The following is a 26573-nucleotide window of genomic DNA, read 5'->3' as shown; positions in this document are numbered from 1 at the left end:
TTCATTTGACCAAAACCACTTAGTTGTTTCTGTGGTATGCTGGAATTATGACTGATAGCATTTTACTGATGTTGTCTGCCATCAGGCAAAGCAGCCCTAGGACATTTCACAGACAGGAAAGGCAGTGATAAATTTCTAGAAACTTCATACAATTTCTGAAATTTTATTTATTTTTATTTCAAAATATTAAGGGGGTAGAAATGTTTTTGTTACATGTATATACTATATAATGCTGAAGTCGGGGCTTTCCGTGTGTCCATCACCTGGACAGAGCTCATTATACCTTATGGATGGATTTTTATCTCTCACCTCCCTCCCACCCTCTTCCTCCTTAGTTTTCAGGGTCTATCACACCGCTTTCTGATCATAGACATCCCTTGTTATCTCTCCCTTATATGTGAGAACATGTGGTATTTGTTTTTTCATTCCTGAGATACTGCACTTAGGATAGTGGTCTCCAATTCCATCCAAGTTGCTGCAAAAGACAGTACCCTATTCTTCTTTTTATTTTTTTATTTTTGGATGAGTCATACCCCATGGATGTGTGTCACATTTTCTTTTCTTCCTGTTTTCAAGACCATCCTGAAAGTTGTATTTCTGGGTTCTCTATCGTGTCCCATTGGTCCATGTCTCACTTTTATGCCAGTTTTGGTTACTACAGCTTTGTAGTACAATTTGAAATCAGGTAATGTGATACCTTCAGATTTGGTCATTTTGCTTAGGATTGCTTTGGCTATTTGCTTCTTTTTGGTTCCGAATAAAGCAAAAGATTATTTTTTCTAGGTCTATGAAATAAGATGTTGGTATTTTGATGGGAATTACATTGAATCTGTAAATTTGTGCAGTAATGCTATTTTAATCATGTTGATTCCACCAATCCATGAGTGTAGATTGTTTTTCCATTTGTTTGTGTCATCCACAATTTCACTCATCAACACTTTGTAGTTTTCCTGGTAGAGATCTTTTACCTCCTTTGTTAACTACATTCCTAACTATATATCTTATTTTCTTTGTAGCTATTCTGAAATATTTACATTAATAACATTTTACCCTGCAAGTGTAGCCTAGCCAAGGTTAAGCATTTCTTTGTATTTGATAATGCTTCCCATGCAGCTCAACACATTAGAATAAACGTAATCATTTTTAACACCTCTCTTTTTGCAGGGTAAAAGAACAAATCTTTTGTGATTTTCCAGGGGCTCCCTAGAAAAATCTCAAAGTCAGTTTGAGATCAAGATTTCATTTAGGATTTTATTTGGGAAGTCAAAATACCAAAAGTTATAGAAAATGTCAAAGAATTTAAACACTTGGCTCTTTTATTTTTTAAGACAGTCTTACTCTGTCACCAGGGTAGAGTACTGTGGCATCACAGCAATCTCAAACTCCTAGGCTTAAGCGATCCTCCTGCCTCAGCCTCCCGAGTAGCTGGGGCAACAGGCACCCAACATCACGCTGGCTAGTTTTTCTATTTTTATAGAGAGAGTCTTGCTCTTGTTCAAACTGGTCTCAAACTCCTGAGCTCAGGCAATCCACTCGCTTTGGCCTCCCTGGCCACCACACCTGGCCTGAATACTTGGCTTAATAGAATCATGAGTCACTGGGAAATAATACTTAACTACCTATTTAACCAAGTGGCAATAAAAGATTTCAAGATTTGATAAAATTCAACAGTTATTCATGATTAAAAACTCCCAGGAAAATAGGAATTAAGGGTGCTTGCCTCAACTTGACAAAGAGCAATTATAAAAACACTATTGTAAGCATCATAGTTAATGATGAAAACATTGAATTTTTTTCCTCTAAGTCTGGAGGAAAGGCAAAGTGTTCACTCACACCACTTTTACCTAGCAGAGAGCTGGATGTTCTACCCATGCGCTAAAGCAGGCAAATGGAATGAAAAGCATGTATATTGGACTGAAGGAAATTAAATTATCCCTATTTGGGGATGACATGATTATTAATTGTCTACTCGAAAAGTGCCAATGAATGTTTTTTAAACTTTTGAACTTCTTAGAACTAATATTTAAGTTCAGTAATAACCTAGAAACATAACAAAAATATTTACATTTAAAATATGTATATTCGGGCGGCGCCTGTGGCTCAAGGAGTAGGGCGCCGGTCCCATATGCCAGAGGTGGTGGGTTCAAACACAGCCCCGGCCAAAAACCAAAAAAAAAAAAAAAAAGAAAAGCACAAGTAAAATATGTATATTTCTACATGCTAGCAACAAACAAATAGACACCATAATTAAAAATATGTATACCATTTATAATCACTCAAAAGAGAAATACTTAGGTATAAATCTAACCAAGCCTATACAGGATGTTATGCTTGAAAATGTCAATGAAAGAAATCAAAACAGATCCAAACAAATGGAAAAACTTACTATGCTGGTGGATTGGAAGTCTCAACATAGGAAGGCTGTCAATCCTTCTATATGTTTAAACTAATTACTCTCAAAATCCCAGTAAGATTTTTATAGATATAAATGAAAGAGAACAAGGAATGTCACCCCAAAACATGGCACCCTAGTATGCTGATCATTTTAAATTAAAAGCCCTTGGAAACCAGCAGATGCTGGAAGAGGGTTTACCCTGATGTTCTCTTATCTGCCTAAAGATCAGAAGGGCCAAAGAAGAAATCAATGACTTTCAGTTCCTTTCCTGAGTTTTCATTAACTAAATTCATATCACAGGTATGAGAGGGAGGAAGGCAACCACAGCTGAGCAGATTTTGTCACAAGCTATTGTCTATCTCCCAGGCCATTCAATTCCCAAAGAAAATCATTTATTAGCCATTATATGAACATTGGGCCCATTCATTTCCCCTAAAAGTAATTTACTACCCCTCAAAGTCGCCACATTTCTCCTATCTTCCCTTCCCTCTGGACTTTATTGGTTTTGGGTAATCACTTTGCTGTGACTTTTCCCCAGGCATGGTAATGAACGTGTCTGCCTTTTCTGCTCTCTGTACTCTTCTATCTTCACTCTACATTCCATCCCTCAGTGATCTCATCCACACAAAAGCTCCGGTGACAGCAACATGCAAATTACCTGCTGAACATCTCCCCTCGGAGAGGCCAAAGAACTTTGAACTCAGTATGTTTTCAACAAACCTGAATTCATTGTTATTCCTCTTGAATCGACTCTTCTCCAGCATCCTTTTTAGGACACTACCCACCCGGATTCCCAAGTCAATAACCTGGAATATGCCCTGCCTCCTCTCCTAACTCCCACACCCAGTCACCAAAGCCAGACAGCCATGCCTTTCACTTAATGCCTCTGGAAGTCACCCCCTCTCCTCCACCCCTACCACCTTACATGACTTTGGGGACTATATGTCAGGTCTACTGGCCCCATCCTCCACCCTGCAAGCAGAAAGAACTGTCTAAAGTACAAATGTGACTGTTCTTCTCCAACCCAAAATGCCTTCAATGGCTCCCCATTACCTTTATAACAAAATTCACCCTCCTGTTTATCAAATTTTTCTTAAGCACCTACTATATACAACAGACACCATTCCAGGCACAGGGAATAGACTAATCAATAGATTCTAATTGGTAGCGCAATGAAAAAGCAAAGTCTAGACTTCTATGGAGCTAACATTTTAGTGGATGATAGGGTAGGAAATAGAAAAAATACTAGAAGGAAAATAAACCAGAGTTAGAAGACGGAGAACAGCAGAGTAGATGGTGAGAGCGATGTGTTATATTATCTGAATTATCAGAGGAGGTCTTTCTGATTAGGTGATGCTATTGGGGCAGAGCCCTGAGAAAAGAGAGGAAGAGAGCCATCCATAACCCACGGGAGAGCATCCTGAGCAGGTGCAAAGGTCCTGAGGACAGAGCATGCTTGAGGAATGTCGAGGGTACCAGTGTGGTTGAAGCAGAGTGGTTAGCTGGGGGACGAAATAGGAGATGCAATTAGAAAGGTGGTGGGACAGGATTACATAGGGCCGTGTAAAGAATATAAACTCCACGGAAAGCTACATGGAGCTTCTCATAACCCAGCCACTTCTTCCTCTGGTGTTCTTGCTCACAGTTCCTATGTTCCTTCTTCCATGCTCCCCACCCTTTACCCTGCAGCCTCGCTACCCCGTAGTTAGCTGGAATGCCTGCTCCTCTCTCTGCCTGGCCAAGCCCCACTTACCCTTCAAAGATCAGCCTAGACGTCTCCTCTCTGGGAAGCTGTCTCCAACACCCTGGGCTTTCATAGTGCCCTGCGGCTAGATTCTGTAACAGCCCTGAGTTTTCTCAGTCGTAATTTTCTCTCAGGTTGGTCATTTTTGTATTCCCAGTCTCCATCGCAGTTAGTGGCTAGTAACAGATGCTGACATGTTTGCAGGAAGGGTCATCTGGCTCCTCTGGCTTCTCCCAAGCAGAGAGGCAGACGCCCTGGCATGTTCCTGTTCTGCTCTGAGCATCATCTAGTTGGAGTTCTTCCTCTGTCCCAAACATCTATGCCCGGCTCCTGGTTCTTGCTCTGTCTCTTTGAACAGAGGCAATTTCTTTTTTGTCAAATAAATGTAATAGGAAGGGTTGATGCTGTCATGTTAATAAATTATTACAAACTTTTCTTCTAGCTATGTGCTTTTTCCCCATTTTGTATTCTCGTCAGCACGTAAGCTTGTTCTGACCAGGTACATCAGCTGCGATTGGATTCTTTGTGAATTTCTGCCCAAGTACCAGCATGTTGTAGGACTGACTGGTTGCTGGGGGTGGCAGGGGGTGAGGGGGACCGGCCCACCCTCTCTGGAGTCCTCTTTCACTAATTATAGTCTATATCTTAAAATTGTTCTGACGTTTTGACCCAGGAACTTCATTTCTAGAAATGATCCTAAATAACTAATCAGAGACATTTGTGTGAGAATAATCGGTGCTGTACTCACAATCATATTAAAAAGTTGGAGACAACTTAAGTGCCTAACAGTAAGTACCTGATGAAATAAATTATGATGAACCTGAAGGATGAACTATGTGATCATTAAAAATTGTTTCAGAAAATTGAATGTATGTATATTGCACACAATACGTGATAAAAATGGAAAACAGATTGATCTCAATTTCATCAAAAAATATAAGACCAGACGGAAATACCTCACAGCCAAGTGGTTATTGCTGAGGTATTAGGGGTAAAGCTTTCTTTTAATTTTTATTGTATTTCTCCAACTTTTCTATAATAACTGTGTATTCCTTTTAAAACTGATTTTAATATTTTAAAGGAAAAGACTGATATGTTTGAATACATTAAAATTAAAACTCCTATGTGAAAAAGATACTTTAAGCATGTATTACTTTTATAATCAGAAAGTTTAAAAATAAAGATTTCAGGGTGCTGAAATTAGGCATCATCATCATCATTAATATTTACAAAAGCGCCAAAGAAAAACCATCTATGCAAAAATCTGAACTTCAAAAATGGGGAAATTAGTAAATCAATAATTTCATTATACTTGAATTCTTTCTCCTCAATCAGATATATCGAAGACCTAAGTTAAATATTACCCTCTCCCCACCCCCACATTTGAAAAAGAATTCTTTCCACAGAAATTGCTTTCCCAGGACATAATCTGTTCCACAGAATAAGGTGCGCCTGTTTGAAACTGGCAGTGTCTCATCATCTTAAGTCCTTTCATCCCGGAAAAAAATAGCAAACCAATCACCAGAATCTTGGAGGGAAGTTCTCCTTTTAGAGAAGCAACAAAATTGGGGAAGTCGATATCTTTTTCTACCTTTAGGAAACAGTGAAGAGAAAACTGAGCTCAGGAGCAGACCAAAGAGGCTAAAATATTTTTTCTTGATCAATACTCAATAATTCAACCTTGTCATTTTCTATGATTCCAGACGTGCCCAAAATACCAGGTGCCTCTGTGGTCCTACCCCTACCACTCTAGGGTCAAATATGAACAGTGTGGGGTCGGACCCCATAATGAGTTATCCAAATGGCATACGCTCCCTGCCAGTGTGCAGAGAGGGCCGAGGGTTCTCAAAGACATGGATACAAATGCACCTCCGTGGGCAGCAGGAAGCCCGCTGGGTGTGTGCGGATGGTCAGAACACAAACTTTCAGCCGAGAAAAGTGAGCCTGCTTCCTATTCTGCCTTACAGCCACAGAGGGTTGGCAAAAAAGAGAAGAAGAGAGAGAGAGACAGGGAGTTGGGGGGAGAGGGAGAAAGAAAAAGAGGCGGATGGAGGTGTCCAGAGGAAGCGAGAGAGAGGAGGGCAGCGGAGGACACAGAGTCTTCCAGCTGCCTCCTTTCCCCCTCCTCTCGTTTACGCACCACACCAGCCAGCACCGTGGGAAGAGCCAGGCCGTGGCTCAGACGCCTTTGCATGAAGAACAAAGGAGGCAATGAGTCAGCTCTGACTTTGAAAGGTCGAGAAAGAAGACAGCTGAGGGGTGATGTGGTCTCTCTCCTCACTCCTGCCAAAGTGGTATATAACACAAACCACACGCCCAGCGAGGGAGGAGAGGAGGAGCGCAGCCAGGATGGTGCTTCTTTGTCTATGTCAGGGCCCGGTTTGCAGGGATGCTTTAGCATTGGTTGGTAGTAAGACGGCATGGCGCCCCGAGGACAGCTGGCGCAGGCCTGGGAGGCCTTGCAGCACAGTGTGGGAGGCCTGGAAATAGCCACAGGGGAAGGACTACCAAGACAAAGTCTGCACAGCCCTCAGCACACATGGGCAGGGCAGTGCTAGGTCTAGGCTGAAGGAGAAAAATGCCAGTTAATGCCTGACAAATTCCTGGGCTGCAAACCCTAAAAAAAATGGAGTAAGTTAGGTTTACTCCCAAGATAGATGGGAAAGTACTCACTAACTTCTTCCTTTTTTTTGTCGCCCTTGCTAGAGTGGGGCTGTGGCATCACAGCTCACAGCAACCTCCAGCTCTTGGGCTTGGGTGATTCTTTTGGTTCAGCCTCCTCAGTAGCCGGGACTACAGGCACCCTCCACAATGCCTGGCTATTTTTTGTTGCAGTTTGGCAGGGGCCAGGTTTGAACCCTCCACTCTTGGTATATGGGGCCAGCGCCCTACTCACTGAGCCACAAGTGCTGGCCTCTCGCTAACTTCTTGCTTGACTAACTCCTGAGCATGGGAAATGAACTATCCCCAGACTGACCTTTAAACAATGCCAGGTGGACAGAATACAGAGACAAAGATGTATAGAGGAAAAGTACTGGAACTAAAATGTATGGCAAAATATTAAAACAAAGATGTATGATGTATGGCTAACTAACTGCAAAATTTTGCTTCTGTACAATGCTTGCTTGCTACCTCCCTCCCCCGCCCAACCTAGACAGCTTGTGTGCCAACAGGATGCAGACCAAGCCTTAAAAACCTGACTCCATAAGCACTCGGGCTGCTCTCAGTAACCCCATGTTGGGACACTGAGGCAGTCGCCAGCTGGCTCTTCAATAAAAGGCCTCTGCTGTAAATTTGGCTTGTTTGGCAGTGTGGTCTTTGTGGAACTCCTGGGCACTACAGCAGGAAGGCGGGAGGGGTTGGTCCGGGAAGAGGAGACAGAGAAAGGGAAGTGCAGAGAGGGAGCAGCGTGTTTAAAAGCACGAAGTCAGTGTGTTGAAGAACTGCCCGAAGTCAGTATGATTTGTGCCAGATTGTGGGCAACCTTTACAACCAGCTAAAAAGCTGGCGCTTGTGAGGATTGGGGGAAAATTAAAATCCTGTCAATCCAGAAAATCTTCTTCATGATAAATAGAAAAGAAAGACCACAGTTTCATTGTTGAGAAAGCATTGAATCACTTTACAATGCACATGGTGGATAGTCTGCTGATGAGATTACAAAGATAAAAAGAAATCTCACCATTTAAAAACGTTCTCCCGTTTATTTCTATATGTCTACATACATAGAGTACAAGTGCAAATTTGCTACATTGACAGATTGCGTTGCAGTGAAGTCAGAGCCCTCACTGGAGCCACACACATTGTACCCACCATGCCCCTCCCATCACCCACGCCCCACCCTCCACGTCTCCATTGCCCATCATTCCACACTCTGTTTCCATGTGGACACATTATTTAGCTCCCCCTAACAAGCGAAAACATGCAGCATTTGTCTTTCTGTCTCTGAATTGTTTCTATTAAGATAATGCCTCCATTTGGGGGGCAAGACATGATTGTAAGAGGGTCTTTATCTAACAGATGCAATCAGGGTAACCTGGTTTCTTGTACCCTCAATGAATCCCCAACAATAAATAAAAAATAAAAAAAAGATAATGCCCTCCAATTCCATCCTTGTTGCTACTAAAGGCACGATTTAATTCTTTGCTATGGCTGAGTAGTATTACCACATTTTCTTTACCTAATCCTACATTAGTAGACACAAAGGTTGGTTCTGTATCACTGCTATTGTGAATAGTGCTGTGATAAACATACAAGTGCAGGTATCGTTTTTATACATTGGTTTCTTTTTCTTTGGGTGCCCATAGTAGGACTGCTGGATCATATGGTAATTCTATTTTTAGTTCTTTGAGAAATCACCATGATGTTTCCATAGAGATTGCACTAATTTACATTCTCACCAACAGTGTATGAGAGTTTCCTTTTCCCAGCAGCCTTACTAATATTGTTATTTTTTGTCTTTATGATAATAGCTATTCTGATTGGTGTAAGATCTCATTATGGTCTTAATTTGCATTTCTCCGATCACTAGGGATGTTGGGACTTTTTTTTCATATGCTTCTTGGCCATTTGTCTTCTTTTGAAAAATGTCTGTTCATGTTTATTTGTTTGTTTTTTACTGCGTTGTATGAGTTCCTTATAAATTCTGGATATTAGTCTCCTGTCAGGGTATAGTTTTGAAATATTTTCTCTCATCCTGCAAATTGTCTGTTCATTCTGCCCATCATTTCTTTTGCTGTGCAGAAGCTTTGTTGTTTAATTAAGTCTCATTTGTGTATTTTTGGGTTTGTTGCCTATGTTTTTGAGATCTTAGTATGAATTCTTTTCCTAGAGCAAGGTCAACAAAAGTTTTCCCTAGGTTTTCTTCTAATATTTTTATAGTTTCAGGTCTTACATACAAGTCTCTAATCAATCTTGAATTAGTTTTTTATACAGCGAGAGATGAGGATCCAGTTGCATATGACAATCCAACTTTCCCAGCCCCATTTGTTGAAAAGGGTGTCCTTTCCCCAGTGTACATTCTCAACTTCATCAAAAATCAGTCTCACCATTTTTACACCAAGCAGTTATAATCCATGACACACATGTATTTGAGATTAACAGTAATTTATTTCCCATAGGATTTGGCAGCACCATTTGTTGGGCATTCTTTCATAGCTCCTCCCATGCTCACCAGCTAATTAGCCTGCTAATTGCCTATGTCTGAATTGCCATCCCCTGGATGATAAGCAGGTGGCTGTAGCTTGAAGCAACATGCCTAGGCTAAACTCCCTTTATGACTAGGAGATAGGAATGCTATCTCCCTTGATGTTTATATTTTAAAGAGATAGCACCCAGGCCCTTACAGCGTTCTTGGGTTGTAAAGCTGGCAGGCTGCCTTACTTACAAATATTTACATACACATCAAAGCAGAGGAAGGGTTCACAAACACTAGGTTTCTCATGGGAATGGTCTAAGAAAGGGAGGGGGAAGGTCTTTTTCCATTTTGCCACTGAGAATGTTCAATTTTTAAATTTACCCTTCCATGGGTAATGGTGAGGCCCTGAAACATGGTGAGGCATAGGCTTCCTTCCCCAAATTCTGTGGGAAATTCCATAGTCAGCTACCTTTCAAATGTCCAGAGGGAAATGATTAGGAATCTGGCAATGACCAAAAGCTGACACAAAGGGAATTTCTTCTCAAGGCCTGAAAGGGAAGAAGTGCTTTCCTGGAGAAATGGCTGTTCAGTTATAGGGGATGATTTTTCAAGTAACTTGCAGTTACATTTCAGAGTCATCTCTGTGAGCAATGCCGAAAGCTCTTGGGAAGATGTTCTTGTGAGAACTTCGAGCACAGGAAGTGCCTGACCAAGTATCAAACCAACTCTCATTATAGGTCAAGCCTGAGTGGGGTGGTCTTTTTTTGTGGGGCTCATCATCTGCTTGTAGGGGCCCCTTCTCAACACCCAAGCTATCTCATTCCTGTGTGGTACTTCGTCATTTCCAGTAACAGAAGATTGCAGACAGTTCCTAAGTTGCTTCTGCAAACCACAGGCATTGCCCAAAGCATCCCATCCCCCACTTCAGATCATGGGTGTCATACAGACTGCAGTGACCTCAACAGGAGGAAATTTGTAATAATCAGATTTTCTGACTTCAACAGTAAGCATCTAGACAAGCAACAGGCAAGCAGCTAGACAAGCATAAGAACATTAAAATCACAAATTATCTGCCCATTTAACGGGCATCCTTCCATTGTGATGTCCAGTGCATTTTTATATGCTTTTCTTTGTTCCTTTAAGTCATCTAAACATACATTTTCCCATGTTTTATCTGAGTCAGCTTGGTGATTAAAAGTGTATGTTCCCCAGACTTCTATAAAAAAGAAAAGGAACAGATTTTCAATAATTTTTTTAGATTATTTTAGTAACTTCCAAAATGTTATTATTTCTCCACTCTGTTTTCCTTACAAGACTCTGCATAAACTTTTATTGTTTTGTATTTTTGTGTGTTTTCTTAAATTTCTTCTTTTTTATTTTTTTATCTCTTTTTTATTAAATCATAGCTGTGTACAATATTGCAATCATGAGGTACAATGTGCTGGTTTTATATACAGTTTGAAATATTTTCATCAAACTGGTTAACATAGCCTTCATGGTATTTACTTCGTTATTGTGTTCAGACTTTTATATTCTACATTTAGAAAGTTTCACTTGTACCCTTCTAAGATGTACCATAGGTGTGGACCCACTAATTACCCTCCCTCTACCCATCCTCCCCTTTCCCCTCCCCTCCTTGGCCCATTTCCCCATATTCTTGTGCTGAGTTTGGGTTATAGCTTTCATATGAAAGCTATAAATTAGTTTCATAGTAGGGCTGAGTACATTGGGTACTTTTTCTTCCATTCTTGAGATACCTTGCTAAGAAGAATATTTTCCAGCTCCATCCATGTAAACATGAAAGAGGTAAAGTCTCCATTTTTCTTTAAGGCTGCATAATATTCCATGGTGTACATATACCACAATTTATTAATCCATTCGTGAGTTGATGGGCACTTGGGCTTTTTCCATTACTTAGCAATTATGAATTGGGCTGCAGTAAGCATTCTGATACAAATATCTTTGTTATAATGTGATTTTTGGTCTTCTGCATATATACCTAGTAGAGGAATTATAGGATCAAATGGCAGGTCTATTTTGAGATCTCTAATATTCTCTAAACATCTTTCCAAAAGGAACATATTAGTTTGCATTCCCATCAGCAATGTAGAAGTGTTCCCTTTTCTCCACATCCACACCAACATCTCTGGTTTTGGGATTTTGTGATGTGGGCTAATCTTACTGGAGTTAGATGATATCTCAAAGTAGTTTTGATTTGCATTTCTCTGATGATTAAAGATGATGAGCATTTTTTCATGTGCCTATAGGCTGTGCACCTGTCTTCTTCAGAGAAGTTTCTCTTCAAGTCCCTTGCCCACCCTGAGATGGGATCACTTGTTCTTTTCTTGCTAATATGTTTGAGTTCTCTGTGGATTCTGGTTGTTAAACCTTTGTCGGAGACATATCCTGAAAATATCTTCTCCCATTCTGAGGGCTGTCTGCTTGCTTTACTTACTGTGTTCTTGGCTATGCAGAAGCTTTTTAGTTTGATCAGGTCCCAGTGGTGTATTTTTGAAGCTGCTTCAATTTCCCGGGGGGTCCTTCTCATAAAATATTCACCCAGGCCAATTCCTTCAAGAGTTTTCCCTGCACTTTCTTCTAGTATTTTTGTAGTTTCATGTCTTAAGTTTAAGTGAGAGTCTATCTTAGTTTAAATGTAAAAGGTGTGGGTCCAGTTTCAGTCTTCTACAGGTTGCCAGCCAGTTCACCCAGCACTATTTGTTAAATAGGAAATCTTTTCCCCATGGAATGTTTTTAATTGGCTTGTCAAAGATCAAATAACAGTAAGTAGCTGGGTTCATCTCTTGGTTCTCTATTCTGTTCCATACATCTACCTCTCTGTTTTTGTGCCAGGACCATGCTGTTTTGATCACTATCAATTTATAGTATAGTCTGAGGTCTGGTAGCATGATTCCTCCTGCTTTGCTTTTATTTCTGAGTAATGTCTTGGCTATTCAAGGTTTTTTCTGACTCCATATAAAATGATGTATTTTTTTTTGAGATCTTTAAAGTATGACAATGGAGCTTTAATAGAGGTTGCATTAAAATTGTATATTGCTTTGGGTAGTATAGACATTTTGACAATGTTGATTATTCCCAGCCATGAGCATGGTATGATTTCTTTATTCAAATTAATAATGAGGGTACAATCTTTAGGGTACATTGTTATCAGTTACATTACTTCCAGGGTAAAGTTCCATTTGTAGAAGAGCCCCTCTTCTGCATAAACTTTTAAAATAAGCCTTTACTAACCTTACAAGAATACTCTCATCAATCCATAGGTCAAAACACAAAAGTCTATGATTTTTCTGCAAACTTCTATAAAAAAGAAAAGGAACAGATTTTTAACAAATTTTTTAGATTTTTAACAAATTACTATGATTTAGTAATTTTCTTGCTGGAAGAGAATAATAAAATATTTTTCTTTGGGTTGATTATAAATTAAATTAATTAAAACTGCACTTAAAGTTATAGCTATGATATAATGACACTGGTCTTATAATGAAATAACAAATACATGTATCCAAAGTATTATTGTTTCTTTTTCAGTACATTGCAGCTTTGGCCTTAATCCAAAAACAGCTTTGACACTCCCCTTTGGGAATTATCATCAGCACCTTCATCTAACTGTTTTGAGTATTTTTTTGTTTCAGCTAATTTTCTTCTTGAGACGCTAGATTTAATATTGAAACTATCAAAGTAAAGTTTTGTGGCAAGTTTGGAAATTTAAATTAGTAATTTAATTTTGATGAAAAAAAGAAGTGTGAAGCCAGGCACGGTGGCTCCACCTGTAATCCCAGCATTCTGGGAGGCGAAGGCAGGTGGACTGCTTGAACTCAGGAGTTCAAGACCAACCCGAGCAAAAGCAAGACCCCATCTCTACTATAAATAGAAAAACTAGCCAAGCATCATGGAAGGAGCCTATAGTCCCAGCTACTCAGGAAGCTGAGACAAGAGGATCTCTAGAGGCCAAGAGTTTGAGGTTGCTGTGAGTTATGACCCCACAGCACTCTACTCGGGACACAGTATTAGACTCTGTCTCCAAAAATAATAATAATAACAATAATAATAATAGAAGTATGTGGTGCAGGCCTGGATCACTTGAGTTGAAATCCTGACTCAATGACCTAGAGAAATCACTTAACTTCTGTGAGCTTCAGTTTTCTTACCTATAAGATGGGTATATCAATACTAACTCTTTCACTGGGTGCTTATGAATATTAAATATACATAAAGCACTTTAAACAGTGTCTGTAACATATGAATACTATGTAAGCATTAGCTACTGTTTTTTGTTTTGTTTTGTTTTTTGTAGAGACAGAGTTTCACTTTATGGCCCTCGGTAGGGTGCCGTGGCCTCACACAGCTCACAGCAACCTCCAACTCCTGGGCTTAAGCGATTCTCTTGCCTCAGCCTCCCTCAGCCTCCTGTGGCTGGGACTACAGGCGCCCACCACAACGCCCGGCTATTTTTTGGTTGCAGTTTGGCCGGGGCCAGGTTTGAACCCGCCACCCTCGGTATATGGGGCCGGCACCTTACCGACTGAGCCACAGGCGCCGCCCCAGCATTAGCTACTGTTTTAATTTGTTCACAATCCTCTAAAGAGTGTGCAAAGGCAAAGGTTTGCTATTCTAAGCATTGTTGCAATGACCATCAATGACTTTTCCTAAGGAAATATGGAATTTATGGCTGATAGTGTTGGCGTCTTTGAAGGCTCTTATGCATATTGCCAAATGGCTTCCCAGGGATCTGAAACTGTTTAACCCAGCTCCAGTGGTGTGGGGGAGTGCCTGTTCTCTCATCACCACCAGCAATCCCTCCTGACCAGCACTGGCACGTTCCCACACACAGCTACATTCTCTCTTACACACTCCTCCTTACACACACACACACACACACACACACACATATTTATTAAGCTTAGGTATAATCAATCATTTTAAATGTTTTTTAAATCAATTTGTTACATTGAAAAAACTGATCTTCCTCTCTTAATTTGCATACCCTTGATTGCTAATGAGGATCATCACTTATTCAAATGTTCCCTGACCATTTGTCTAGAGCACTGTATTGAGAGCCACTGCTCTTTTTGCCCTAGAATTGGCTGCTGTGGACCAAAGAGCCCCAGGGAACAAAGGACTGGGGGACAGACACCACTTCCTTGGCTAATTCAGAGGGAGCCGCACTTTTCTGACACTTAGAAAGGAGCATATTCTTAGGTTATAACTGGGTTATAGCTTTCATGTGAAGGTCCTACATTAGTTTCATAATAAGGGTGAGTATAAATGTGGAATGTAGAGGTCTTGGCAAAATAACTAAGAAAATGCTACAAAGGCTATGTTGACTGATGTGATGAAAATGTGTCAAACGATCTATGAACCAAGTGTATGGTGCCCCACGATCATACTAATGTACACAGCTGTGGTTTAATAAAAATAAATAAATAAATAAATGATTGAGGAAGAATAGTAGGACAGTGAGATATAAGATGGATGGAGAACATCCACTTATTCATTTGGTTGAGGGAGGCAGGATTAAGGAACATAACTAGAAGGCTATTACAATAAAGTAATGGGATGAGAAGTGGACTCAACAGTAGTGGTAGACTTTTTTCTTTTGCTTAAATATAGATTTTTTTAAATTTTGAAAAATACATAAGAAAATAAACCAACCATTATCTACTGCCCAAAGATAAAAAATAAAGGTTGGACCATCCAGGGATTGATTAAAAAAAAAAAAAAAAAAGAAAGAAAGGAACATATTACCGGTGGGAATCACTCCCACAGTGGTTGATGCTGTGACATTTCCTCTCTGGGAGAAGAGGTGGCTCTCCCGACCCCTCCATTTCTTCATTCCCCACAAGCCAAGTGAGTAGGGGCCACCAGAGAATCGCTTGCAGATTTAGGAGGTGCCTATGAGAAAGGAGACTGAGATCTTGCTCCCCACTCGGAGGCTGCTTCAGCAAAGGAGGAAGACAACACTGAGGAAAGCGGATGGATGGGAGAGGGACGGGAATAGCCAGCAAGGGGGTGGCCCTGCAGCAGCCTGCTCTCCCAACATTTAGGAGGGAAGGATGCAAGAGTTTTCTGTAGATCAACTGGGCATTGCAGAAAGTAGCAGGGCTTTCACCATCTTGCCAGGATCTCGCCCCCCAAATGTAGCTACCTCCACAAGGAAACCCCAGCTGCACAAGAGGTGGGGTTGGGATGGGTACTGAGCAGGTTGACATGAAGGCACATGCAGTGAGATTTGGGCGCTCGGCAGAGCACCCACCTGTGGGCGGCAGCAGGAGACAGTCACCATGAGAAGGCTGCGGCCCCACCAGGAAGCTGAGGACTGCGTCTCCTCGCCGTATTCCTCTGTCCAGCCCCAAAGAATCAAGCCTCGTGGCAGGGAAGAAGACCACAGCCCCTGTGAGGGCCAAAGTCTGGCAGGTGCTGGAGGCAGAGGATAAAGGGAGGGTGAAGCCATGTCAGAGGCTGGGGCTTTCACCTGTGCTGGCCTGTGCCGAACCTGTCCCTTCCTTATTGGGAAGTGACTGGGAGTCAGGGGAGCTGACACAATATTATCAAAGAACGGGAAAAGAAAGTTCAACACAGGACAATGGACAGCGATTGTTAGAAGAAAACTGACATTTATGGCGGTGCCCCCTCTGTTCGGTGGTTTAATAAATCAGCTGCATGTTTTTCTTCCTTTGTGAATTTACAGGCCATGCCCAAGACTAGTGATTCTGGATCTTCTCTACTGAAAAGGAAGCACTGAGCGGCTGGGCTACCTTTCACCAAACACTTCTAATGTGTTGTTTTTGTTTTGTTTTGGGTGGGGGGTTTTGCTGTTTTTGGCCAGGGCTGGGTTTGAACCCACCACCTCCAGCATATGGGGCTGGCACCTTACTCTGCTGAGCCACAGGTGCCGCCCTACTTCTAATGTTTTGAAAAGAAACAAACTTAGACCATTTAAATGAAAAGCAAGTCTGTGTTGGAGGTCTATATTTGAGGAATTAGAAAAGAACTTTCTCCTCCATGAGTTTCACATTAGCCCTCTGCCACCAGGACCTCAGCCGCCCACCTCAAATCCAAGGAGTTCCAAAGCTCCGTCCATTTCAACCCTTGAACTCAGCCTTGTGCTGTCAGTTGCAGGGAAGATCCTCCCTTTGGACTAGAAAAGCCATCTCATAAAGATCACACAGAGGTGAAAGCCAATAGTCAAGGTGGGCAGACAGCCAAGTTCTCCACCCTACCAAGAGGAGCCCAGTAAACAGACTCCAGGGGACTCCATCAGAACCCAGGCACTACTGAGAAGAAATATAGTCCAACACGTAACTGCAGGTCCCACAGGCTTAACCTCTAACGTGATGGGGTTCTCAAGACCACAGGGCTTCACCAGTGTTCACAGAGGCAAGAAGCAGTGGGAGATTTCTCTTGCTAAATGACTATCAGAGTTTGTATATTTTTAATCTTGTAATAATTCATTTTGTAAGCATATGATATTGGTATTATATTTGTCATTACCCAGTAATTCATCCTTATAGCTTGTGGTGGTTTGAAACACGCTCATAAATTATTTGACACTACTCACATTAAGAGGTCAAGTCTACGTCCTCTTAAAACTGGGCCGGGCTTTGTAGTCACTTTAATGAATGGAATGTGGTAGAAGTGCTGCTGCGTGACTTCTGTAGTTGGCTTAGAAAAGGTCGTACAGCCTCCAGCAGTGTCTCTGTAGGATCCAGGGCTCCAGCTGCCATGTAAGAGTCTCGGCACCCTGAAGCTACGTTAGGGAGAGATGATGTGGAAAGAATAGAAACCTAGATACATACATAGATATATACATAGATGACAAATAAATAGAGGTATAGATTGATCCCCCAGTCTTTGAGTCCTCCCAGCCCAGGCTCTAGGAATATGAGTTAAGAAGCTTCAAAATGACCTTCACCCAGGCACCTGTCTTTCTGCAGCTACACTACAGACCAAGAAAGAACCACTTGGCTGAGCTCAGCCAACCCCACACGGTTAGTATTTTAAGCCACTGTTTGGGGTGCTTTGTTATATAGTATAAGAACATGCCCTTATCCATTTATCTAATAGGAATCCATATTTATAGAAAAATCATAATAGTACCCTATAATCTGGACCTCCCTTGTCCATGCTCAGGTTTGAGCGCACCATCCATATTCCAGGCAAAGTTATTCCCTTGGTGGTAATGACTCCAAGAGAAATTATTATTCTGGGAAAGAAACAGAAATGGTTCTTGAGAACAGTCATTTTTATTGTTATTTCCAATATTAATGATAATATATTTCCAATATTAATAAAAATAATAATATTTCCAATATTAATGTCAATGAAACCATACCAAACAAATTATGACATTCAAATTCTTGCCCCTGACATCATTTTCCTTCCCTACTTACTCTCTTACCCACCGTATGTGTATAAGGAATCGCGGCGTTTTAGAACCTGAAAGGAACCTAGGGAACATTGAGGCCAACCCACTTATTTTATAGTGGATAAGTCGGAATAGGTCACAGGTCTCCAGGCATCCCAGGACATGTCCTTGTTACTCTCTTTCATCACATCCTGACAAACTAAAAATGGTCCCTGTCACTTTTGAGACCCAGAGCAAGGACCAGCCTGGGGAAAAGCTAGCCTCTCAAAGGCAAGCTACCAGGTCACGTCATGGTCAGGAGAAACCGACCAGTGTCTGTCACATCCAGCTAGCACTACTCTAGGTCAAACCCAGATCCCATTCAGGCAAATACACTTTGTGAACAGCTATTAAAAACAGAAGAAAACAAAATAAAGCCACAAAAAGAAGGGTCCCCCCTCATCCCTGCTGGAAGTGAGAGATGAATGAGGGTTTCTGTGTCTCTCAACACTGGTGATGTGAGGAGGCAGGGAAAGACACGAGAGTTGAAGCAGAGCTAAAATCCTCTCTCCTCCCAATCTAAAAAAAGAAAAAGACTTTTTTTTTTAATGAAATAGGCAAAAGTCTTCAGAAACTGTCAAACCAAAGAAGGAGCAAATGTCATACTACATGCTACTTAGCAAAGTGCTGTCAAAAGCAGAACTAGACAACTCTGGGTATCCTCAAGCAGCAAAGCAGCTTCTTTCCCCACAACCAACAGAGGGATGGGGAGAGAGGGGAGCAGAGGGTGTGGGCTGGAAGCTGAGTGGACAGATTCTGGAAATGTTGCTTAAATCCCCATTTTAAGGAAGTCAATGAGGAAGGTCAGTTTCTAGAGTAGAAATCCTTCCCACCAAGATATCAAGAACAAAAATTAACTCACAGCATGCGGAGAGAAGAAAATAATCAGTGTGTACAATCTCTCCCTCCTAACACTAATATGGCATGTTTTTTACATCATCACTATCGTGATATATGGGCGGCGCCTGTGGCTCAGTGAGTAGGGCGCCAGCCCCATATACTGAGGGTGACGGGTTCAAACCCAGCCCCAGCGAACTGCAACAAAAAAATAGCCGGGCGTTGTGATGGGCGCCTGTAGTCCCAGCTGCTGGGGAGGCTGAGGCAGGAGAATCATGAAAGCCCAAGAGCTGGAGGTTGCTGTGAGTCCTGTGACGTCATGGCACTCTACCGAGGGCGGTAAAGTGAGACTCTGTCTCTACAAAAAAAAATAAAATAAAATTCTATACACTTTTTCTCTGAAAATTTCATCAAGTATAATTTCCATCCCATATTCTGAAAAATTGTATACAATCATTATGTTTAAAAACTACATAGTATTTGTTAACTATGCCATAATTTACTTATTTCCTTATCACCAGATGTTTTCTCCAATTTGTCAGTATTTTAAAAAATACTTGAGAAACAACTTTGTGTTCTAATTATATTTTCCAGAGTTACATTTTTTCTCTTAGCTTTCCTCTGTAAACACCTAGAAATAACTCATGCATATCTTGATGGAGAGAGACAACTCACATTGTCATTCTTAGTAAAGCATCACAAGAATGGAGAAGCATGAATCCTATGTACTCAATTTTGATATGAGGACAATTAATGACAATTAAGGTTATGGGGGGGAAGCAGAAAGAGGGACGGATGGAGGGGGTGGGGCCTTGGGGTGTGTCACACTTTATGGGGGCAAGACATGATTGCAAGAGGGACTTTACCTAACAATTGCAATCAGTGTAACCTGGCTTATTGTACCCTCAATGAATCCCCAACAATAAAAAAAAAAAAAAGAAAGTAGAGGTTAATGAACTGATGAAATGAAAATATATTATATATATTATTACATAGCATATAAGTTTTATTTTTATATAATGTACTATAACATACCATATTACATAATAATATAATATATATTACAATAGAATATATTTATATATTAATAGAATATAATTTTTATCCACAAACTCGAGGATATTTGATCATTTTTTAAATTACCTATAATAAATATATACTACTTTATAACCAAGGGAAAAATCTTCATCCTAAAAAACTTGTCTAATAATATGTTGATTTACAGTCCAAGATGATGGGCAGTCAGGTTTACCAATCCTCTTTACCAGAAAGTTGTTCTATTAACAACAAAGACCCACAACAAAGGAAATAGTTCCTAGGAGCACTTGTGCCTAGGGAAGAAGACAGCAGACTGAAGCTAGTGAGGAATTCTGTAAAGATGGAAAGTGTAAAAGGTGGATGAAGAAGGCAATGCCCAGAGAGCTTTGGGGGCTGTGATAGCGTAGCAGTTACTAATGAGGGCAGCGGGGGTATCCTTCACACAGCAGCCTCCTGAGGTTGGCATGGACAGAGATCAGGATGAGTATAAAAGAAGCGATTGACGGAATGACTGTACCTAAACTACTATAGGAACTGGCCTTCCCCACCCCGCCCATCTACCACCCTGTGAGTTGACTGCAACTTTGACCCCAAGGTAAAGCTAGAGAAACAATCCTTTTTAAGTAAAATGAATAGGGGTGGCACCTGTGGCTCAAGGAGTAGGGCGCCGGCCCCATATGCCAGAGGTGGTGGGTTCAAACCCAGGCCCTGGCCAAAAACTGCAAAAAAAAAAAAAAAAAAAAAAGCTGCTCCTAAGAAAAATGAATAGACAGAAAGAGAGAGGGCTTATAACATGGGGGTCACATCCCAGAACAGGGCCCTCCTTGAGTCGACCTGCCTTCTTCCCACTTTCACAGCAGAAAACAAACCCCACCATCAATGCCCCCTTGCACACCCAGAGAGCTTACAGACTGCCCTGTCATTCCAAGAAGCCCCTGCCCAGTCACTTCAATTCAACAACCCAGCCTGGCATACACAAGTAAGAATGGGCTGCCATTCATCCAAGAAAAGAAAAGAACCAAGATCAGTAAATATAGCAAATGCACCAGGAGGAGGTAGAGCTAAGGAAAGTGAACTGAATATAAACCCTGAAATCTCCTTATCTTCGTAGAGAACCAAGATGATGCATGTCTAAAATAAAATCAGTCTTCTATTCCAAAAATAGCAGCTGGAAACCAAGAAAAAGTCTGCTCACATCCCTTTTTAAATAAGTTTACTTTTAAATTATTATTACAAATATGATACATGCAATAAAAAACAAAATTGAAACATAGAAAAACCACATCCAAAAAGTCGAAAAGATTTTACAGAATAACAGAGTAAAATGACCAAAAAAATGGATAATTGGAGAAAGAGTCCATTCAGGTAAGCCAACCTTTATGTAATAGGAGTTTCAGAAAAAGAGAAGAGTAAAAATGGTGAGAAGAATACCAAAGAAATGCTTGAAGAAAATCTCCCAGAGGTAAAGAAATATTTAAGTTTTAGATTAAAGGAGGCCAAGTCCTGAGCACAATGAACAAAGAGTGAGCCATAAAAACAACTTCATGGGAATTTCAGAGCACTGATAAGGGAAATCCTAAAAGGCCTCAGAGGGAAACAAGAAACAGACAACCAACAAGTTGGAGACAATGGAGCGATTACCTGCAAACTTAAAAAAATATTGTATCAAAATTTTATATCCCAGAAAACTATCGGTCCTGTGTGGAGGAGAAATAAAGGCTTGTTGAGACATGCAAGAACTCAGAAAGTTAAATCCCATTCATTTCTTTCTGAAAACAAAATACTTGGTGATGTACTGCCTAAGAAAGAGGAAGATACCAGAACTGAAAAAAAAAAAAAATTAAACCAGGCTAGAAATGCAATTAAAAGAAACTCCAGTACAGAGGTGCATTCAACCCAGACACAAGTCAGAGTATATTTTGCAGCAATCAAAAAATGATATAGTTAAAGAACAGGAATGTATTTGTAATTAAATAAAGAAGGCATATGCTTCTATTGCCGATCAATTAAAAATTTTTAAAAACAATAATATGTGTGTATGTATATATATCTCATGGCCCAAATATAAAACCAGTGCATAAGTATTATGATTTCGCAAAGCTGATGGAGTCTAAGAGAAAAAGACCCATCTGACTTTGACCTTGGAACATGCCTCCCTGTAGTTCTCAATATAATACTTACCTATTTTGGTAATATTTACACAATCTTTGTTCTTTAAATACTGTTTGCTCATTGGCTTTCAATTATCAGAATTAACTTACTGATAAAACAAGAGGACAAATTTGTAAAACAGATTGTATGTGTTACAAACCTTGACGATGTAAAAGTGATACAGCTGAGAGAGGGTGAAGAGGGGAAGAGAGAAAAATGGAGGGAAGTAAAGGGGTGTTAACTTTCTGTCTTATGTAAAGGGAATCAAGAATTACTACCCCCAAATTAATAAGCCAAAATCGAGACTGAATATTATGCAAAGTCACGAGCTTAACCACAAAAGAAATAAAAATATACAATTATCAAAGATTTGGAGGTGAGAGAAATGATAGGTTACTCACCTGTTAAAGCTAATAGTCTACAGACAGTATCAATAGCAGTATCAATACAGGTAACTACTAGAAGAAATATAAACAAACAACCAGAAGAAGAGACCTATTTGGAGGAAATCTAGGAAAAGAGTAACAAAGAACACTTCTTACGGCTCTCTATCCTGTGTGGATTTTTATTTCCAGACATTTATTAATATATCATATTAATTAAAAGACAAAATAAGAAAAGTACCAAAGAATTGTAAAGGCAACAGGTCAAAAGAGGTTATATGGGTGATATTTTCCTTTTATTTTCCAATTATGTGTACTATAGATTTTATTCTCATAATAGAAAAACGCATAAAGGAAAAGCGTTAACACTTTAGTTTTATTACATGTTGGTTAGGAAGGGTGGGAAATAAGGATGACTAAGCAAAGATATTCATCTGCAGTGTTTGTGGAGTGATTCTAAGATGACCATGAAGAGAGAGGGTGGGGAGGGGAAAGAGAAAAGTAGAGGGAAGAAAGGGGCGTTCCTTTCTAGCTGTGTGGCCTTGGGCAAGCCACTTAGCCTCTTTGGACTTCAGTTTCTATCTCTGAAAGAGAGAAGAGTTGGCTTTCAGAACCCTTAGGCCCTGTTCCACTCCAAAAGCTTATGAATCCAAATTTCTAGCAAGTGTGAACATTGCCACTGAGATCATGTGACCAGGCAATCTTGAGGATGAAAATGGCTGGCTTCTAACTTCCGCTTTTGTTGAGGGGCTGAATAAGATTTCTACTTGATGTCTGAAACTGTGAAGTGCTGCAAACCTCATGTTCCTCTAACAGCAATGCAATAATTTTCTCCAACGGAAGTCAAAATTCACATAAATCGACCTTGATGTTCACATAGGAAAAGACCAAAGACCTCCCACTCTGAGGCCCAGTGATGCCCTGCAGACCCTGTGCCAACCCTTGAAGAAACCTGTAATTATCTGCTCTGGCCTCACTCAGAGGGGCAAGGAGAGTCTCTGTTTTGCAAGAAAAGCAGGAAGTGTGTTGAAAGTCATAACCACAGGGTTACACATCTGTCCATGTCACAACCGGGATATGGGCATTTTATATAGACTGAAGTTCCATGTGTATATGGTAAGCTATTAACACAAACGAAACAAAAAACAGAAACAGAAACCCTCACTGTCCAAAGTGAGACATGCTTGTGGTGAGTTCATGTGACGAAAGGTAATTCACTTAATTTTTCTAACCATAGTGTCTGAATTTGTGGGGTCAATTTTTGAAGATGAGGGACAGTAAGAGGTATCTGCACCTTTTCCTCGTAAGGTATGGTTCTCAGAACAGCAGCAGCAGCACAAGAATCTCCCAGATACAGAGTCTGGAGCCACAGGCCAGGCCTGCAGAATCAGAACCTGCCCTTCACCAGACTCCCCAGGCGATATACACATTTGGGCACTAAAGTTTGAGAGGCACTGGGGTATAAGACCTGGGGAGTCTGCACGCATACCTCAAAAACTGGGATTTGACCATGTGGCCAACTGCCTGAGCTCACAAATCTCAGAGAAGATATTATTTATTACGTGTGTGCAAATGAGGAAACCCAGGTTAACTTCAGAAAGACTGGGATCTATTAGACCAGGTGCTCAAAGAGCAGGCTCAGAAAAGTTAAGTAAATCATTCAAGGTGAAAAGTTACCAAAGGGGGCCAGAAAGGGTGGTTCACACCTGTAATCCTAGCACTCTGGGAGGCCAAGATGGGTGGATTGATTTGAGCTCAGGAGCTCAAGACCATCCTGAGCAAGAGCAAAACCCCATCTCTACTAAAATAGAAAAATTAGCCAGGCGTGGTGGCGGTGTCTATAGTCCCAGCTACTCATGAGGCTGAGGATCACTTGAACCCAGGGAGTTTGAGGTTGCTGTGAGCTAGGCTGAGGCCACAGCACTCTAGTCTGGGGCAACAGACTAGATAGACTCTGTCTCAAAATAAATAAATAAATAAATAAAAAAAAGTTAGCAAAAAGACTTGAAATCAGATCTTTGTGAATCCCAAACTCAAGTTCTTAACCATCACTTTCTGTTTCCTCTCTAGTGTAGAATGTGTTCAAGTGATTCATTTGAACAATTGTATCCACTTGGTAGCGTGTCAAGAATCATGTTCCAGATGTCATCCATAGGAGATGCCCTTAGGAGCTTCTTTGCTCCCCCTCACCCAATCAATCTGGGAACCCTTCTCAGAGCTTTGTACCAGAGGCTGTGACCCTCTTAGGCAACCAAGTTGAGTCACAGGGGGAGTAAATGTGACCGTTAGCCCCAGAAACCTAGCCTAGAAACGCCTGTGTTTAAAAACAGAAGGACACAGCTTCTGGAAAGGATGGTCTATTTCATAATACCTTGAGGTTTCAAAATGACTAGAGGTGCCGCTCACCTGCCTCCCTGAGCTACACACCATCATCTACGCCTGTGCCTTCACTGTCGGGTGTGGTAACAGAGGGGGTTACAGCAAAGCCACTCACAACTGACAGGAACCTTGCTTTGGGGGGGCCTGGGCCCAGGCACAGCTCTGGCCAAGGCTCCTCTCACCTCTTATGGTGTGATTTGGGGAAAGGAGGGTATTCTGTAAAGTCATGCCTGCACGCAGGGAAGGGAGAGGTGAGAGAGCCCGTTAGTGAGCTGCTCAGCCACCCCTTCCCCAACCCCTCCTCAGAGACCCCGTGTGGACATCCTCTACTCTATCCGCAGGAATTAAGTTCAGAGGCAAATAGTAGGAAAAAATAATAATAATAGTGGCTTAACCCTTTCCAATCCAATTTTTCTGCCACCCTCATATTCTTAGCTGTTATTTCTTATTTGAGGGAGGGAAGAGGTTGGTGGATTACTCGTAATTATCCTACAGTTTTAAAAGAGAAAAACATAAATATGAACTTACCTGATGATTTTATTATCTACTTTAGGTTACGTAACATAAAGTGGCTTTGTTTATTTTTGTTTACAAACAAAATCATTATGTCGGAGGATCAGAATTAAACCAGCGCCTTTCAAACCAGCATGTGCATCACCTGGGGATCTTGCTAAAAATGCAGATTCAGAGTCAGAAGGTTTAAGGCTGGCCCCTAAACTCCCTCGGGACGCCGCGTTGCTGGCCGACAGAGCATGCTGAGCCCTGAGGGCTTGAACAAAACAGAAGTTTGTTCCTCACTTAGGCAGAAGATCCTGGGGGCTGACCCTCTCAGCCACACGGAGACCCGTAGCAGCAGTAGAGACTTGAACTCTGACCTCTCTGCGCCTCCATCCTTAAGGTCACCTTTTGGCCCAAAGTGGCACCTGCAAACCCAGCCCACTCCTCCATGCTCTAAGCCAGAAGCAAGAGGAAGTAAGAGAGGGAAAATCCACGCTTCTAGCCACCAATATAGCTCCTGGGAAACGTGTTCCTGCAGTCCCATGCTCGCTTCATTGCTTGGCCACCACAGGTTTCAGAGACACCAAGAAATACTGTTTCCTCTGGAAGCAATGAGCCCAGAGAAAAACTGGGGCTCTTTTCCTAAGGAAGACTAGGAGAATGGGCGATGGGTGGACAATTGTGACATCTGCCCCGTGTCCTCACCCTGCTCCTTTGAAGTCATGCCACCAGAGGGAGTGTAGCCGCAGCAGCTCCCTTGTCCAGTGGTTTTTCTGAGGAAGAAACCACACCTAACTCTAACTGTGTGTTTTCTGGGTGACCAGTGGCCAAAGATAGGAGTCTGGATGGAAATAAGTAAAAAAATGCTGAGAACAGGGCAAGGGTGAGGGTGAATCATGCAAAGTGGCCTGGCCTCTTCTGCTGGACTCAGGCAAGGGGTGGAAAGCCCACTAGCAGACCACTTAGTGCCCAATTCTGGAAACCAGCTTTAGTCTTACTTCCAAGACCCCAGATTTACCTTATGTGCCAAGGAGTGGGCCTTTTTCCCTGGATCTAAGAGCCTCTTTTGGTCCCTCTGGAACAACTCTTTCTGCAGTGTTCTAGCAAGATTCTGCCCATCTCTCTTTCCACTCAGATACTGGGGGCTGCCTGTGCATGCTCTGGCTGAAGCTTGGGCCCTGCTCTGAGCTCGTGATCTGGCACCTGTCCTTGTCCACTCCTGGGCCACTTCTCTTGCTTTGAATAGAACTACCGCTCCAGTGCCAAAACTTGCCTGAATCACCAGAAGTGTCTGCTGACAACTCCTCATGCTATAGGTATTTTTCTCCTGTGCCCAATGCCCCTTTAGCTGAAATTGCCCCAGTTACAGCCCCCTCCCCACCCACCTAAGGAAAGCAGTCTGGGATGACCTCTAGGCAGGGTGATCACTGATGAGACCAAGTGTGGACACCTGCCATAAGCTGCTAGTCACTTCTAACAATGGTCACATGCAAAGGGACCTGCCAAACCAAGATGGCAACATAAACTAAGGCAAGAGGTTACAGGGAACCAGCAACTTGTAGGTAGCAGAACAGAACAAGGCAGATAGG

General features: G+C 41.5%; 1 long non-coding RNA gene across 2 annotated transcripts; it reads right to left on the bottom strand.

The window, feature by feature from the left end:
* Positions 1-9311: 9311 nt before the first annotated feature.
* Positions 9312-26115, bottom strand: LOC128592489 (uncharacterized). 2 transcript variants are annotated; one of them, XR_008381888.1, is made up of 6 exons: positions 26003-26115; positions 17392-17497; positions 16853-17041; positions 15548-15711; positions 15040-15186; positions 9312-10489 (listed from the first exon to the last, which is right to left on the bottom strand). It is a non-coding gene; the product is annotated as an uncharacterized LOC128592489 (long non-coding RNA). The 2 variants fall into 2 exon arrangements; XR_008381887.1 differs by lacking the exon at positions 9312-10489 and adding an exon at positions 12444-12591.
* Between the last annotated feature and the right edge of the window lie 458 nt (positions 26116-26573).

Source organism: Nycticebus coucang, chromosome 8 (genome assembly GCF_027406575.1).
Source record: "Nycticebus coucang isolate mNycCou1 chromosome 8, mNycCou1.pri, whole genome shotgun sequence".
NCBI lineage: Eukaryota > Metazoa > Chordata > Mammalia > Primates > Lorisidae > Nycticebus > Nycticebus coucang.
This window is presented reverse-complemented; position numbering and strand designations above follow the sequence as displayed.